Below are 19,564 nucleotides of genomic sequence, written 5' to 3'. Positions count from 1 at the left end.
CAGTTATGGTACAGTTTTTTATTTTGTTTTGGTCGATTTCGGTTGAGTTCAGTTTCATTTTATTTTCTTTTCGGTTCAGTTTTGGTTTTCTTTTGGTCATTTTTTTCGGTTTGGTCTTGGTTTTTTTAGTTTCGTTTTGGTTGTTTTTTGGGTTCAGTTTCAAAATTTCATTTTTTTTTCGTTTTGGTCCGGTTACGCATAACGTGCGTACCGATGCCCGGTTAAACATTTTTCTACTCATTTTCACCCATTTTTATTTTGGACCCATCCCGACTTATTCCAACTTTTTCCTTCTTTTAGTTTGACCCATTAAGCATTTTACTTCAACCCAAAACAACCCATGAGGGTTATTATTATGACCCAATTAAAATGACCCATAGTAACCCAAATGGGTTGCATTTGCCAGGCCTAAGTGAAATACATGTTGCTTCATATGTTGTAACATTTCTTTTATATGCTCTATCTTTCTCATCCCTATCATATATATTCTCTCTCTCTCTCTCTCTCTTGTTTAACAGATCAGGCACAAGGTTGACTCATCGGCTATGTTTGTCCTTCAATACTTTAAATTGACCAAGGCTTTGTAATATATGTAATTGATTTTGGTTTCGTTTGAAGTAATCCGATGGTTCTTCGCAGATTGAATATGAGCTTGAGTTTCAGCTCTAATACCAATTATCAAAGAAGATTGTATTTGTTTGTGTCAAGAACAAGAATAGAGAATTATAAATTAATTAATAAAACCCCTCGCCTTATTGGCGACGCTAATTGTGTCGATATCAGTTAGTTCGTTATAGTAACAACAATAAATCTAAAAAGGAAATTACTAAACGCCCAAAATGGTATTAACATTCGTATGAGTTATAATTAGGTTTATAAAACTGGATATCCGAAGTGATATCCAAACCTTTTGGGTAGTGAATTTCACTATCCGAATCCGAATTTTGGATATCCGAACTTCTGATATCCGAAAGAAATCGGAAAAACAAACACACACACGTACATAATTTGTTATAATATTCCAACCACCAGGTTATCCATTCCAAAAATCTAAACAAGAATATAACATCTAGGTTTTCCAATCCAATCAATTAAGAAAATAACATCGACATCAAGTTCAAATACAAACAATCAATGAAATTTTGAACATTCCATTGGAGCCGTGGTGGACTGGTGGTGAAGTCGTGGTGGATAGATTGAACCATGAAAGCGGCGGACTGAGGTGGCAACTGGTGACGGAAGAGTGCCGAAGGACGGAGATGGCGACCGAAGCCATGGAGGTGGTTTAGATCTACAAACAGGAGAGCAAAGATGGATGGAGATGAGAGAGGGTTGGAAGGTAACGGTTGTGAAAGAATGAAAGGAGTGTGTAAGGGTTACACAGCTATATCTAAGATATATAATAAGTATACTAGTTGAAGTACCCAGCTCCGGAATACAATAGAAATTCGGTCGATGCGTTTATACATCAAAGGAAAACATTTTATATAAGAAACTGAACTAATGGAGGCAAATCCTAGAATCCGTAGATGTGATTTGGGAATTGAGGATGAGGTCTTAAAGTAGGCTTCAATTGAAACGGATCTGGGATTCAATAGTGGGTAGATGGAAAGAGTAAAGTATTCATCTGTTGCATTCAAATGAAAGATTCAATGGTTAAATATACAAATGTGGTAATGAATGTGGTAATGACAAAGTAATGAATGGAACTGAAGGTAGTATTCAGTCCAACATTAAATATACAAGTGTCTCATAAGAGAGAAAGTGGGAGGTGAAAGGTTGTCTATATGTATTATTCGATTGATTCCGCATTGATTGCAATTGAATGTTAACAGGAGATGACTTGTAACGCCTCGCCTGAGATGAATTATTTGTAACTCGTCTGGTGTCCAAAATTAATTTGCAACGAATGTGGTAATGACAAAGCAATGAATGGAATTAAAGGTAGCATTCAGTCCAACATTAAATATACAAACGTCTCATGAGAGAGAAAGTAGGAGGTGAAAGGTTGTCTATATGTATTATAATGTAATGTTAATATTAATATTAATTTGCAACGAATGTGGTAATGGCAAAGCAATGAATGGAATTGAAGGTAGCATTTAGTCCAACATTAAATATATAAGCGTCTCACGAGAGAGAAAGTGGGAGGTGAAAGGTTGTCTATATGTATTATAATGTAATATAGATAATAAAGAAAAATATTTTGGATAGTTCGGATTTCCGAATATCCGAAAAATCCCAAAAATACCATCCAAATCCGAATTTTCAGATATCCGGGATTCAGATATCAAATTTTTGGATATCGATTCGAATTTGGATATTTTTAACACCCTAGTTATAATAAAACAAACATTTTAAATGATGTGATTCCCGTCGACTTTTCATCCTATACTTGTCCAGCGAGAAAGATTCCCATTGACTTTTCATCCAAGTTGGCCATACTCTGCACGTACTTCAAATAGTCACCCCTCTGCTTCTTTATATTGGTATATTGTACATTTTTACCAAGCTTTCATCACATTTTTCCATAATGGACTCTGCAACTGGAGAGTCAACTTCAGCACAACCATGTGTCCATTTTTCTCTTGCAGATATTCAATCTGCAACCAACAACTTTGACGATAAAATGGTCATTGGACGTGGAGGTTTCGGAAAGGTGTACAAAGGTTGTTTTCACACTAATGAAACTAGTCAAATAGTGGCGGTCAAATGGTTGGATCCTAGGTCCCAGCAGGGGGCACAAGAATTTTGGGCTGAAATCGAGATTGTCTCTAAGTTGCGACACCGTCATTTGGTGCCACTTATCGGTTTTTGTGATTATAACGAGGAGATGGTCCTTGTTTTCGAGTATATTCCGCTTGGAACATTATACGAACATCTACACATAGCTTATACTCCTTTAAGTTGGGTTGAACGTGTCAACATAGCTTTAGGTGCTGCTCGTGGGTTGGACTACCTTCACACAGGCACTCAACACGGAGTCATACACCGTGACGTGAAAAGTTCCAACATTCTTATAGATGAAAACTGGGCGGCTATGATCTCAGATTTTGGGTTGTCCAAAATAGGCCCAACCAATCAATCAATTTCTTATGTAGATGCCCGTGTCAAAGGTACATTGGAGTATCTTGATCCAGAGTATTTTTATACAAGCAAATTAACGAGGAAGACAGATGTGTATGCACTTAGGGTTGTATATTTTGAATTGCTATCCGGAAGGCTTGCAGTAGATGAACGAAATGCGGACGAGCAATATAGTTTGGTAAGGTGGGCTCGAAAATGTGTAAAGGAGAGAAAATTAAGTCAATTGGTTGATTCGAATATTAAGGGAACAATATTTCCAAGATGCTTAAGACGGTTCGCTCAAATTGCATATTGTTGTGTGCACAGTGATCCAAAAGAACGGCCTACCATGACTGAGGTAGTGGCCTCACTTCATGCTTTACTGGAACTACAGGAGAGATCTAACCGTTCTGCCGAGTTATCAGGCATAAGGGGTTTCAGTTGGAAGATTCATAAATATTTTGTTCCGGCAATCACCAAACCAAACTCTGGTATACAAAATATTTTCGTTAGTGTGTTCATAACTAATTCAAAATCACATCTATAGCAATGATTTTTTACTTGCATTTTCTAGAGTAATTTTTCGCTTTCCTGACTCTATAAGCTTTTACCCTTCTTTATTCATATTCTAAGACCAAAGTAGATCAATTTCACCAAATAATCTCGACAACAAACTGAATCAGCATAAGGAATCAGTGATCAGAGGCACAAAACTGTTCACATATGAAGAACTGAAACTTGCTACGCGGGACTTACATGCTTGGGTGCAGGGAGATATGGAATGGTTTACAAGGGTTTGGTAGATAACACCGAATTGCCTATTGCGGTTAAGAAACTATATTGCTGCGCACTTGTAAGTCCTGAATATCCAAAGTAAAGAGTGGTATTTTAAACATTAATGTTTGTAGCTATTGGTTTGAAAAGCCAAAAGCAATATATTGTAGTTCTCTAGACGTATGCCTCATACTAACTAATTGTTGTGCTCTTCCATTTATATCATTTTACGAAAAGGACTCACTTTTGAAAGTTCATCACCATTGAATGCAGTGTGATCTGGAAGTGTTGAATAGTTTTCGTCATCCCAACCTTGTCAAGCTTATAGGATATTGCTTGGAAGGCTATCGACTCTTCCTTGTGTATGAGTTCATGCATAAAGGAAACCTTGAGGATCTCCTTCATAGTGGTAAGCAGCAAAATTAATTCCACATAATGTGTGTAACTAGGTACAACTGAATTTAATGGGTTGTAGGAGCTCTAGCAAGACTTCCATTGGTTACAAAGGTGAAAATTGTAGTAGAAATTGCCCAAGGGATTATTTTCTTGCAAAACACACTGTCAAACATAACACAGCCGAGAGTTAGCGAGTCCCCGCTTTACAGACATAAGATATTGCTGGACGAGGTATACCTTAAGCTTTTCTCTTATCAACATTAAATTTACTTGGATCATGATCAATATAATATAAGGTCTTTACATTCCTATAAACCCCACATCATAGAGCCTGTTAACCTATTGTCTTATTTGCTTGTTTTACCTAATAAAAGTTGACATTGTGACTATAAATGTACCGGGGTAGTTTTATTAAAATACAATTTACGACTAATTGTGTGGGGGTAAACAACTAGAACAACAGTAATGCCCAAGATGAACGAGTTTACGAAATAAACATGATTGCTTGGTGTTTATGTCGTGAAATGAATCAAGGGTGGTGGAGGTATGAGTAAGTTGGCAGTGTTAAAGGGGAAGAGAGGTGTCGACCAATCAAATGAAGTCATTTGGCCATGGGTGGTGTCCCACTGAGCAACCACTACACATAGTTTTAGGGTAGACATTATGTCTTTACGTGATGTCTTACTGATTTAGTGTTATCTAGCTAGATGCCAATATACTTCTGACTTGACATTTCGATCATTATGTGGCTAAGTCCCCAGTGTTTAATTAAGCGTTGTCAAGAACACTTGCGTGGTTTTTTAAGGACTGTTTAGAGTATCCACAACAACAAACTCATGCAAACCGGCACATCATCGGCATCTCATATTTTAAACTTTTCTCAAAAACTCCACTTTTTTTCACAACAAACCTTTGCAAACTCTATTAAAGATATATTAAATATGTCTGCATATGTGTAGATTATATAATATGGGTGTTAATGAGAGAGAGGGGTGACGCGTACTCTAAGTTTGATACAAGTTTGCAGTGAAAAACCTACAACAATCCATAATCCTCTACAGTTGTGAAGTTTGCCCTTTAAGTCTGTAAGATGCCATGTGAGATTGAACATTGGGGGAACGTAAACCATTGTGGTTGTTCTTAGGAATTGTGCACTTATAATTCCAATTAAAGCAACCCCGCTTCTCTTGCATGGATGATATTTCCCTAAATCATTGTTATTGTTGGTGATTTTAGTATCTGTACCAATTTATTATTAATTGATTACCTAGGATCAAAGGAGAAATCATAATAAATATTGATGTGAGTTAGAATGTGTGGAGAATACTCTTGTTAAGATGATGCTAACTTTCGGCATCTAAGAACCTCTAGGGTTCAAAGAAGGAAGCCCCTAGACCATGGGGTTGGAAGAGGAACCGCCAATGTGGACTTCAACGAGAAACACCCTAGAAGGGTCCAAGGGTTTGAGCCTCAGCAAGAGTCGCACTACTCAATATACGCAGAAAGTTCCCACTTACGAGCTATGATCAGAGACGTTCCACTTTATGAGTGTCTAAACATTGGTGGTTATAACTGCCAATTGTTATCCACTTTCAAGAAGATTTATAATGTTTCAACCTAATCGTTGTAAATAGTTCCTTACATGTAAAAGAAATTATTTTTTTAACTAAACCTTGAAAATTAGAACTTAATTCTTTTGTTACGTGCCTTCCAACCATGTTGCATGTATCAAGATTATTAGTGCACATGTTCACTTCTTATGTGTTTTCTTAGTTAGTGGATAGTTATCTAGGTAGTGGGGTAGTAGTTTGTAAGTCTATTTATTTGCTCAATCAAAGTCATGAATGAAATTATTATGATTTGATAAATCAAATCAAAGTCTCTTCCAAAAATCTATGAATTCTATCCTGGTTTCCGTCTATTTTCTTTGGACCATTTGACTAACGAACACGGTTCGTATCAGTGGTATCAGAGCCGCCGTGATCCCCCCGGACTTATGGCTGCTCAAACACTATCCAAAACCGAGTTCCATCAATGGAGAGAATCATTTGCGAGACTCGAGTCCCAGTTTGAAATTATCTTCGCCGAGCTCCGATCGACCCGATCCGCGTTCGAGGCCCACCATATCCCTACACCTCCGGCAGCTATTACCACAACAGTAGCCATGTCACCCGCTTCCGCCACACCACAACAAGCTGACATTGAACCGTCACCAGAATTCCGACCACCAAATTCCACACCTCCATCAGCATTAGCAACAGTTCCAACGTCACCGATAGGTTCCGGTCTGTTATATGGAATCCAATGTTATCATCAACCAAGCTCACACTTCCAACCTAAGACACAAGAACCAGAAGCCAAAATAATTCCATTCTTGGGGTTCCAAGGTTACCATGTTCCCACGTGTGCATGGAATTTGGCAAGCTCTCATGAACAGGTACAAGCTGCTGAGGTTTTGTTTGGTGTTATTGCCAAGGAAAAGCTTGGGAGAAGTTTAATGGCTTGGGATGGGATTCTTGTTGGAATTGAACCAAAGTCGAGTCCAGTAAATAAGTGGCGACCACCGTGGTGCGTTACTAAAATTCTTTCAGGTGTTCCCCATGGAAGAACCGAGTGGCGGCCACCGTGGCCTATTACCGAGCCTTTTCCGATCTCATCCTTGAGGACAAGGATTGTTTAACGGGGATGGATTGTTACGTGCTTTATTTAATTAAGCATGTTAAGTTATAGTATTAGTTGTTTTATCAATTATTATTAGTTGTTTTATCAATTATTTAGAATTAGTGGGTCAAAGTAATTGGTAGATATTCCATTATTTTAGTGGAACATGGGTTAAGAAGTAGTGGGTAGTTTTAGTCTTGTTTCTATTCAATAGTCATGTATGTACTTTGTGAAGATCATGAATTAAGAATATCAATTAGTCTCAATTTTCTCTCTATTTGCTAATCTGGATTCTCGTCTACTTTCTTTGGCCAACGATTAATTGTTGGAACCACATCAGTGGTATCTGAGCCGTCGTGATCCCCCCGGACATATGGCTGCTCAAACTCTATCCGAAAAAGAGTTCCGTCAATGGGTGAACGAATCCTTTGCAAGGCTCGAGTTCAAGTTGCAAATCATCTTCGATGAGTTGCGATCGATCTGATCATGTTCGAATCCCGCCACATCCCTACTCCTCCAACATCTGTTTTGGGTACTGCACCACCATCCGTGACCTTTGCTTCCGCTCCACCGCCACAAATTGTCGCCGAACTGCCACCGAAAACCTTACTACCGCCAAAAGCCACACCACCACGAGCAGTAGCACCACAGCAAAAAACTGTCTCGAGTTATCCGTTAAAAACTCCACTCGCCTCACCGTCACCAAACCTGTCCCTACCATCGCTTATAACCAATGTATTGCATGAAGTAATTGCTAGTATATATCCAACTGTTAAAGTGGATCCAATTACTTTGTGTCCAAAGCGTTACGGAATTTCTAAATTTCCTGCTGAAAATGAGAGTTCTATTGCCATGAATGAGATGCAATTTCAATATCATTCACGCCAAATCATGCAAGTTGATGTTACCACACCTACCAAACGTCCACAACATGAAATTTTATCACAGGTTGTCATATTAGTAGGTGAAAATCGTTCATTTGGTAAACGGTCTCGAAGCTCCCCGGTGAAAAATAAATCATTAATCAAATGTGCAACCGTGAGACATGATTAGCGGCCACCATGGTGCGCCGTTCAAACCGCACCGAACTCCATTGGACGTGTTGAATGGCGTCCACCCTGGGAATTCATCACACCGTGTTCAGATTCTCAACCGTGTGGGCACGGTTTCTTCAAGCGGGATGGATTGTTACGTGTCTTCCAACCATGTTGCATGTATCAAGATTATTAGTGCACATGTTCACTTCTTATGTGTTTTCTTAGTTAGTGGGTAGTTATCTAGGTAGTGGGGTAGTAGTTTGTAAGTCTATTTATTTGCTTTGTGTATTCAATCAAAGTCATGAATGAAATTATTATGATTTGATAAATAAAAGTCTATTCCAAAAATCTATGAATTCTATTCTGGTTTCTGTCTATTTTCTTAGGACCATTTGATTAACGAACACGGTTCGTATCATCTTTTCACAGAATAAGCATTTTCATTCTTGGAGATATTTTATTCTAATCGGATTAAGATTTTGTACACTTGAAAAGTACTTCAATCTGGTATAGAGAACACATGATTCAGAATATCCTGCATTTTGATCAGATCTTTTATATTACAAAATTTGACATAAAGCGAAACTAAAGCAACATACAATGATTGACATCATATCTATCGGCAAGATCATTCTTTGTTTATTCATAAACATGAAGAACTCCAACTCATGAGCTCTACACTTACTCATCGGATCTTACCAGTTCAAGCTAGCTGCTCAGTCTCTACACTTATCACTGGATCAAACCAAATCCAGGCTTAATATCTTGTATAGTTAAGGGTGCATGGGTGATGCAGGGAATTATAATTAAATAGAAACTTTTTTTGTTAATTTATCTTATATTATTTTAGGTTTTATCTCGTTTTGAAGTTTATTCATTTTCATTTTTTTAGTATAGACAAGGTTTTGTTGTTCAGATTATCACAGTTTTTAATTAAGTTTAACTGATAAAAAACTTCGTTCTTAGAATTATTGGTTTGATTTTATTGTCTTTGATTATCATGTAATCTTGAGCCATTTGTTTACGTAAGTGGATCTCATTGCGCTCTATTAATTCCCTATTCGTCAATATATAGACTTGAGATGGCATAAAGAAACACAGAAAATAATAAATCTAATTATGTGATTCCTTGATAGTAGGGTTGTCCCAACTGCTCAACGCTCGTTCGAAATCGTTCAATTTTGGCTCGATTTGGAAATGAGTCGTTTGGCTCAGTTCGATTCGAAAGCAAGCCAAAATGAGCAGAGCCACTCAGTTCGGGTCGGTTCGTTTTGCTCAAAATATCTTTAATTATATATATATATATATAGGATCAGGATCATGAGAGAACTTTTTTAAAATTGAGAACCATTTTGGACCACAAAAAACCCAAAAATAAAAAAAATCATAAAATAAAAAATACACAAAAATAAAAAAAAAGTAAAAATACCAAAATTCTTATTTTATCATCCCGGTTTCATTAAAAAAAACTCGGTTTATCTAAAATATATACACATATGTATAATATATACATATAATAAAAAATATATACACATATGTATAATATATACACAAAAATAAAAAAATCATAAAATAAAAAATACACAAAAATCAAAAAAAAGTAAAAATACCAAAATTCTTATTTTATCATCCCGGTTTCATTAAAAAAACTCGGTTTATCTAAAATATATACACATATGTATAATATATACATATATGTACATTTACATGTTTTTTTTGTACACATGTGTATAATTTAAGATAAATGATACTGTAAATATTTGTATATTACGTAACTAAAGATTATATAAAATTATACATATGTGTATAATACGACGGTTTTTTATTTTTATTTTTTAATTTTTTTTAATTTTTTTAATGAAACCGGAATGAAATTTAAGAATTTTGGTTTTTTTACTTTTTTAAAATTTTTATTAATTTTTGTTTTATGATTTTTTTTAAATATTGTTTTAAAGGTGTTTTTAGTGGTCCAAAATGGTTCTCAAAGTTCTCAATTTGCAAAGGGTTCTCTTAGGATCCTTACCATATATATATATATATATATATATATATATATATATATATATAATGGTTATCCTAAAAATAAGTAGTTTCCTAGAAAGACTAAGAATAAATCATAATCATTGGATAATGTTAATCAATGGTTGAGACTTAAAATTACCAATAACCGACATAGTTTTCCTACAATTACTTTTTTATTATTATAATCGATATAGTTTCCTAGAATTGTTCTTTCACCATCATTTGTAATGCTAAATGTCATATATATATATATATATATATATATATATATGGAAAGGATCATGAGAGAACTCCATTTTATGGAGAGAACTAAAGAACTAATAATGAAGTATTTTTAATTTAATTAAAAATAATATTTTTAAATTTTTTTTCTTTCATCCTTCTTATATGTTGTTATTCTTCACCACAAAAAAATAAATTTAAAAAAAAAACCCATGTAATGCATATATGCAATACATCGTCTTTTTTTATAATGCATATGTGCAATAGTGTGAATTTTGATATTTGAAATAATGTAGAATAGCATATATATAGTTATTTGTATTTTATATTTGCAATAGTGTTATATTATATACAAAAATTAAAAAAAAAATCGATATAGTGCATATGTGCATTATTGTTGTATTACATATATGCAATAATGTGTTTTGCATACAATTATTAGTGTCGTATTTGTATATATTCAATAGTGTGTATTAGATAATGTATTTGTGTTGTATTATATGCAATAAAACACTATTTTATATATACAAATACACATTAATGCACATATGCGTTACATCGACTGGTTTTTTTAGGAATAATATCATCTTATTAGAAGGAGGAAAGAAAAAAAATCACAAAATATTTTTTAAAAAATAGTTAAAAATAATTCTTTACTAGTTCTCTAGTTCTCTCTTTAAGAGGAGTTCTCTCTAAATCCCACACACATATATATATATATATATATATATATATATATATATATAGTGTTTATTGTTAGATTGAGAAGCCGTTCTACTAGATCATTTTTCATGAGTTCAAAAAGTGGGTTTACCGCCTCTTTTATTAAGTCGTGAATACCAAGCACGTATTCATTTGGTATTGCTTGAATATTTTCTTCTATGGTCTTTTCTTTATTAACTTGAATTTCTAGGTTACTGTTGGCTTTTTCTTATCCAGACATTATGTACATGTATAAGACAAGATTTTAATTTAGAAGAGAAACACACCTTCTTATATTACATTATTTTTGTTAAAGGCAAGAAAACACAACATTCAACAACTATCTTAACAACTATATTATCTTTAATCTCTAATCCACTTATTAACAAGATTTTTCATCTTATCACATTTCTTGATGATTTCTTTCCTACTTTCTTTTTATCCACTTTCTCATTTCGCAACTCGTCCATCACCGCATTAGGTGGGTTAGGATATCTCGTTGGTGCGGATGCAGCTGGGAAGAGATATGCGTTTTCTGTTAGGTAAAGACGTGGATTTGCAACATATGCATGCATTTCCTCATCGGGGAGATTACTAGTATGGAATTGCTCGATAAGGTTAGCTTCCTCTAGAATCTCATTGTCTTGCTGGGAGATTGAGGGTCTCGGTCCTACGTATGGGGGAAATTGAGGATTCTCATTTTCATCTTCTTCAGGTTCTTCCTCTAAAGATTCATTATCTGCATTTGAAATGATATTTTCTCACAGGGCATAGTAACCCTCATCTTAGGTTTTCGACTTGGTCCTGCAGTAATCTGTGGGACTTGATAGTTTGGTGGTGGCGAACCGAAATGCCACTTACTCTGGTCAGAATGACAATTCATCCAACTTGATAGCTGAACTAATCTCTTGCTTTAATTTTACTTTGAACTTCTTGTTCCTCGGAAGGATGATAGGGTGGAATTTCAAATGGATAATATTGGGGGATGTTATCGGCAGTATCATCACAGATTTCAATCGGCAATTGCTGGCTTCCCGGGGAGATATACGGGTTGACTCACATAGGGTTGCACCGGAAATATTGGTTGGTTTTGACTGAAGAAGTTGGTGTAATAACTATTATTGCTCGCCATATCTGATGGTTCGCGAATAAGTGTCGGTTTAGTTCAAATGGCTACTCGGCGTCTATGACCAGATAGTTAATATAAGACATCTACACTAATTAGATTTAGGGATAGGAAGTTTACCAATCCTATCTTATCCCTACGAAATAATAATAATAATAATAATAATAATAATAATAATAATAATAATAATAATAACAACTTTTAATGTTAAAGCTTAGGTACTAATGTTTAAATACCTAATTCGCTGAAACCGATGACTCTGATACCAACCTTTCACACCCCGACTTAGGGCCTAGGCGTGTAACCAATAGTTGGTACCTGCTTTGAGTTTATGGACTAATTTTAGCGGAAGACTTTAAGTTGTTTTAAATATTAATTTATATTGAAAATTTACTTGGGAATTAACCCAAGTATTCGTTTACAAAATGCATGTTTAATATCAAAAGTTAAGCCATATTGTAACGCACTTCTAACTTCATGACGACTCCAATCCTTGCTATTGCTTATAGTTACTTAATTACATGCATTGGGTGGAAAATGCGTCAGCTATGTGCTGGTGAACACGTATGACTCCAAAAATAATTAAATAACAGTTATAATATAAATATAGTTTTCTGTACAAGCTCAGCAGAAGTATATATTTCTACTTATGGGATTTGTTCCACTACCCTACACACACAAAAGTGTTCCCCGAGCCACGTAGCCCCTAATGGAAACTAATTATGAGTGTTAGCCCACGACCATGTAGCCTTTGACTGTTTAGTTAAACAGTTTGGATCCAGACACATGTGTAATCGGTCTGAATTGCTTTTATTTTCTATTTTGTATTATAACGTTTTAGAGATCATGTAATCTCATATAAGCGTTGACTGGCTCTTTAAGATAAACAACATGTTCATCTTATAGAGTATAATTTTGTTTGACTGTTTGTAAATGTTTAACGTATTCACCTGTACCGTCGGTGTGCGTTTGAAAACCTTGGATGTGAATGAGAACGATATTAACCTATACATAAATATGTTTGTATAAATACTTTGAATGATGTATCTTGATTAAGCTATTGCCCTTAAGCTTAACCTTGATAAAGTTTACAACTTCGTTTGTGAATGAAAACACTTTGTTTTATGTGACGTTTGATATAGCATGCTTTGGCTTAATACGTTCTAACACGTTGGTGAGTTTTTCCAGGTAAGTAAAAGGGTTGATTAGGATTTATACGAATTACTTTTCCTTAGGCAAGAAACTCACTACTAGTGATATCCCCCTTACAGTTTACTACATGTCCGTCAAAATATAGTTTTGTTGACATTACTTTATTAAAAAGTAAAGTTTATGAAAACTTGTTGTGAATGTTTATAAAATACTTTCAAGGTTAAAATCCATAGCCTAGATTAAAGTCTAAGCTATAACGAAAATAACTTAAACATAACTCCTACCTTAGTATGAAGATTCGAAATAGAAATAATAAGAAAAGAGCACACTTTGACGAGTATGGTCTTGATCAAGCACGCTTATATGATCGATAACTCGTTCGGGACTTCGTTACTTGCACGTATTTCAAAAAAATGGAACATCGGCTCGTCACAGCAATCGGGCGCGTTTCCCTAGGTTAACTATTTATAGGCAGAATTTACATTCCATCACGATACGAGATGGAGTCTATTATTGGCCGTCGCGTATCGCGACGCTACAATTTCTGCGAGAATGCCACGTGTTGACACGTGGTTAGACATGTATACCCGGTTGCTTAACGTGGTTTTCGCGTATTGCGATGGTCCTATGGTTTAAGCCATCACGTATCGCTACGCCGCCTAATATTGATTTGTGTGCAAGTCCATCGCGTTACGCGATGAGATAAAATTCTCAAATTTCCATTCTAAGTCCCTAGACTTTATGAGTTGGCTATTTTAGCTAAGTTCTATAACGGGTATCTACGTGGTGTTACATCACGTTCGGTTCGACTCGGTTCATAAACAACCCTACTTGACAGTGATAGCCTTATAACCTACCTATCCCATTAACATATTTTTAGTTATTTACTTTAAATAAATATTATTAATATTAAATAGTATTGTTATGACTCCTAAATTAGCCAATGTAATTTTTACAAGATTGAGTTTTGCAATTCAAAAATGAGTAGCGACGCATCTTATTATACACTTGCCTTATATTTCGACATGATCACTGCTTTCAGTTTGCTATGATACACTAAATTAATTCACTTTCTAATCTACCCATCCCCAAACCATTTTTTAGTTATTTAATTCAAATAAATATTATTAATATTAAAAAATAATAATTTAATATTAAATAGCAATGTTATAACTCATAATTCAGTCAATATATTATTAAAATATTGAGTTTTGCAATTAAAAAATTAGTCGCGACGCTTGTTGTTTGCCAGCCTTCTGTTTCGATGTAATAACTATTTTTCAGTTTGCTATGATATACAAAAGTAATTCAATTATAATGTATAATCTTTCAATCTAGATAATAATAACAATAATAACTATAAAAAAAAAGACGAACTGGAAATAAATAATCTCAACTTTGTGTATTGGCTGATAATAAACCCAACTTTAAAATCACTACCATCGGTCCCAACTTTTAAGTATTTTTGTCTTAATGGACCTCCGTTAAAAAACACTTAACACAGTTAAGTTTTTTTCCGAGTTTTAAACCGATATTTTAGGGCTTTTGATCGGAAAAACGATATGATTTGACTGATGTAAAACTCATATTAAAACGGTGATTCAGATGACTTGATTTTTGTTAATTGGAAATTCAAACACCGGAATTGAAACATTATTTCGTCACTTGGATCACCATTTCGAGATATGTTTTACATCGGTCGACTCATATCATTTTTTTTTTGACAAAAGCGCTAAAACATCGGTTTGAAACTCAAAAAAAAACTTAACGATAGTAATTATAAAAACAATTATAATAAATAAGAAAAAACATAATACGTTGCTAAAAAAATATAAAATATAATAATAAATTGGAAAGTATAAATAAAAATTTTGGTGTCACAAAAGATTTTTTTGCAATATTTTATTTGTTTTGTTTTTGTGAAAATCATTTTAACACTTAACCAATTATGATATATTGGTGTGTTGGTTGTTGTAAAGTTTTTTAATACTTTGGAAAATAAAAAAAAACATTTAAGTTCAAGCCGCACATAAAGTCAAAATTCTTGGTATTTGTTTTTTTTTCTTTGTAGAACTCCATTCTTAAAGATTTTTTTGGTTTTTTTTAGTTATATGTGTTTTTTTATTGTTTAAATATGTTGATATATATATATATAAGAGTTTTGGGTGCCTCAAATACGTCTTTGGGCCTCTTTGCGACTCTTTATTGGTGCAACACATTTTTTTTGTTTGTTTTAGTTTTGGCATGTAACGAATGTAAAGAAAACGATCGAATGCCAATTTTGTTTTGTTATGGATTTTTTAGCTTTGTTTTTATTTCCGGCACCTTAATAAATGTATCATAAACTGATCGAATTCGTGAGGTCTCACCGCATTTGTTTTAGTTCCAATATCGTAATGAACGTAACGAAAACCAACCGAATGTTGGTTTTGTTTTTTTAGTTCCGGTACTGTAATGAACATGACAGAAACCGGTCGAATTTGTGTAGACTCAATGCCTCAACATTTGGAATCGATAATAGTCGGGTTTTACCAACGTTCAAGTTTTACCAAGAGACGGTACCCCATTGGTTCGCCTCAAGTTTTACCAACGCCTCAACATTTTTATTTTAGTTACGTATAATAACGCACGTAGCAAAAGCCGACTGAGTTCGTGTCGACTTACCGCCTCAATGCTTGAATTTTACCACCACCCTGTTTTTCCAACTTGCCCAGCGCAACGCGGCGGGTAAAGTTATAGTAATAAATATAATAAAAGTTCCCAAGACGCTAAAACTCATTATTCTAACGTGCAGTCCTAGTTAGCAACTTAGCATGTCACATGAAGAGTTGTAGAAATTCTTAGGCTAGTCGGACAGTCGGGATAAGTCGGGATTAATCGGATTGGAATTTATATGTAGTATATATATATATATATATAATTTTCATTTTTTACTGATTTTGGACAAATGAAGATTAATAGGCGACAAATTGGTAGGAGTAGCGACTAGCAATTAATCGGGAATTAATCAGACCTTAGTCGGGATTTTTACAACACTACTCTGTCTAACTCACAACAGTATTTCACCCATTCTTTCCACAAACTGATTATTCTTTGAATGTTAAGCATCATTTCCACATACAACCTTATTATTTCCACATCACCATTACTTTTATGTTGTTATTTAATTTGATTAAATAATAAAGTATTGAATTAGTACGAAATTAAAAAAGTAATTAAATTTGTAAGCAGTTAAAAAATTAAGTAATGACTGCAAGACGAGTATGTGTGTCGCAATCCATGGCAAGAACACAATAACGTATCGAAAGATCCATGGCATAACCCATAGTAAGACGAGCATAATAACGACTCGGATTACTAATTTTAATTATATTCAATTTAATGTGTTATGTTTTCATTATGTTTTAATTGTATATTTACATTTACATGTAAGTTTGTTAATAATTATATTTTATATTACATGATTAAAAGTTATATTTTCATTAAGTGTTTTTTTTCTTTTTGGAAAGCCACCAATTTACACATCCTATTATTTATTGGACAAATCCATACATATGCATATGCCTATTCAAAATCAAGATTTGTAGGCTAATTAGGAAAGTACAAAACAATCGATAAACCTAGCATATTATTGTGAATAACTCTTGCTGCCTTTAACCTATAAAATATAAATTTGCAGGATTTTGGGGCAAAGCTTTTAGATTATGATGTTACTCTTTTAGTTGACGGACAATATAGCATGGCATATCCAGATGATGATGGGATGGAATTAGTGCTAGAGAGCAATCTCTCTGGTTATGAAGTGGTATTCATGGAGGTCCTATCAGGGGAGCGAATCTATAATTTAAATAGAGCACTGTCTATTGATCTTTTCTTCCGTCAATGTGGAAAATTGTCATTGCGCCGCATAGCACAATTATGTTTTAAAATCTGCAATGAAGTGGACTCAAAAACAAAGATGCTAAGAATATTGAAGGAGCACGACGAGTTGATACAAAGGAGATTAAAGAGCTGGTTGCTTGATCAACAGAGCTAGGAGCCTAGGACTATCTATAACGTGTCACTTTTTAATATCCATCCATTTATTCTATCAAAGTACATTGAAGGATGACCCATTTAGGCAAACTCGGTTGATCTATCCAAATTTAAATAACGGCCCATTTAAGCAGATTGGGTAGTTTAATGTAAAGAATTATAGAGTTCATTGGTCCTTGGATGAGTATAAATGGATTTGGGGTTTGAACCCTGATGAAGACTACTCAGTTAAGTAAGTTTGTATTATTATTGATAGATTCATTCTTTCTGCTAGTAATTTAACATATTGTAATTATTTAAAGCTTGTATTTCCTCATTATTGTTGTAGTACAAAATATTAGAGAGCATCTATATATCTACTTTCTACATGATATTGAGAAAAAAAATGGACAAAACATCTAAAACAAGACTACTTGAATTCTCTATAATAGAGAATACTAAACTATACCTTTGTTTTTAGGAAAATATATGATTTTATTAGTTTTCGCCCTTACAATGGAATCCCCATCTTCATAACACATCCTACAAATTATATGAACAACTAAAGTAAAACCCCAAATTTGGTTGTTCATGGTCACGTTTCACAAATCTGGTTAGATTTCACAATGTTTAACAAAACAGGAAACAGAAAAGCTCAATTCATTTCGGTGAATTTATTTGATGACCATTTCAATCAATTGGGTGTATCCGCAACCTATTAAACTTCCGAACTATTTATTTTGTGATGGATCTTTTGCTCAATGATCAAGTGGTTAATTCGATATCAAAGAGAAAATAATTAGCAAACAATATTGGGTATCTCTCAAATGTTTATTAATAAAGAAATATATCTTGGTTTATATAAAATAATCTTAACTTGTTCAAAACATTACATAATCTAATTAGAATCATGTAATTAGGAAACTTAACTAACTTTGACAAAGTTATCAAGATCACGATGTCAATAGTAACTCTTTAAGCTAATACTTTCAAGTATGGATGAGTATTAAGTCCCAGATACTCATATTCTTTTTCTTACCTGTACCCATAATGATTTAGCATATTGGTACTCGTGTTTGTTGAATTTTGGTACATGTACAATCGGGTACAGGTACGTTTGGTATTTTGTACATGTTTTGAATATGTAGAGGTTTAAATGGATTCTTCACATTTAATATATAAAATAAATTCTCCAACCATTTTATTATTGAATAACTACCAAAACGCTTCTTCAATATTAAATAATATAACATCCAATACTTAAACAAACAAACAAATCATTTAAATTCGGCATTCGAATTATGGTTCTTCAATACTATTTTATCATTAAATCGGCGGCCAAGTTGGTACTTGTACTAACTTGGTACCCGTCACGTACTTGTATGAGTGCTAATACCCAAACTAATTCAGGTTGTTTGATACTCGTACCGGTTTCAAGATCGTCAAAGATTTTGAAATAAAAAGGCATGGTGGTACAAAAAATGGGTATCGTATCAAAATGCTCGTACCCGTACACGTACAATACCGAAAAATTTGGTACGAGTATTAATACATGTTTTTATTGTTTTTTTTTGTACGGATACAGATACTGTACTAAGTCCATCCCTACTTTAAGGAGGAATATTCTTACCTTTAGGAATCATAAATCCCAGCAAAACAAAAAAAAAAATTGGTATAAATTGTCCGGCTTTCGATATAATCGGTCAAATTGATCACAAATATTTCGTAGTTTAGGAGTGGATGAGAAATTTATGAAGAATTATAGAGAATGATCTGTTATTGAGAGATTGTCATGTCAAATGTAAAGTGTAAGTAAATAAATGAAGATTAGTGGTGTATGAAGAATCATGAAGAATTTATTGAGAATTTTTTTTTTCATTTTAAGTATAAATTTATTTTTTATATATTAACTAAAATAAAAACAATAAAATAATATGAATTTCATTTATTTATATAAAAACATAAAATTAAATTAACAAAAAAAAATAACATAAATTAAATAAAATTTAACAAATAAAAAATCTAAAAATTACAATCCTAGTTATATCGGGATAATGTGGGGTAGATCAGTATATGAAGTTTGATACGGTGGTTGTTGATGATAAGTTGGTTAGGAACTTGTGACATTCATCAATTTTCAACCCGAAACCTGACATGTTTCAAAATTATGATATAATTCGGATCCACATTTATTTCATGACATTTATGATTTATGTGTTATAATGGTTATTTATGATGTTTCATTCTTGTTCACATACTTTATTTCATGTTTTTCGTACTTATATTGCATCTCATCAGATTCTATGGACCAAAAATGTCAAAATTCTAAAGATTCCGAAATCCTGGACATATTTACCTACGCGAAGGCCACACCCCATGGACTTCCTGATAT

The 19,564-nt window shown here is 33.7% G+C and overlaps 1 pseudogene; it reads left to right on the top strand.

The window, feature by feature from the left end:
• The first annotated feature begins 2,533 nt into the window (after positions 1-2,533).
• Positions 2,534-17,194, top strand: LOC143572861 (putative receptor-like protein kinase At1g30570; annotated as a pseudogene).
• Positions 17,195-19,564: the final 2,370 nt, after the last annotated feature.

Source organism: Bidens hawaiensis, unplaced genomic scaffold (assembly GCF_021521415.1).
Source record: "Bidens hawaiensis isolate Kalapana, Puna unplaced genomic scaffold, B.hawaiensis_p1.1 tig00026075_1, whole genome shotgun sequence".
NCBI lineage: Eukaryota > Viridiplantae > Streptophyta > Magnoliopsida > Asterales > Asteraceae > Bidens > Bidens hawaiensis.
Note: the sequence above shows the minus strand (reverse complement) of the source record. Positions and strands in the feature narration are given on the sequence as shown.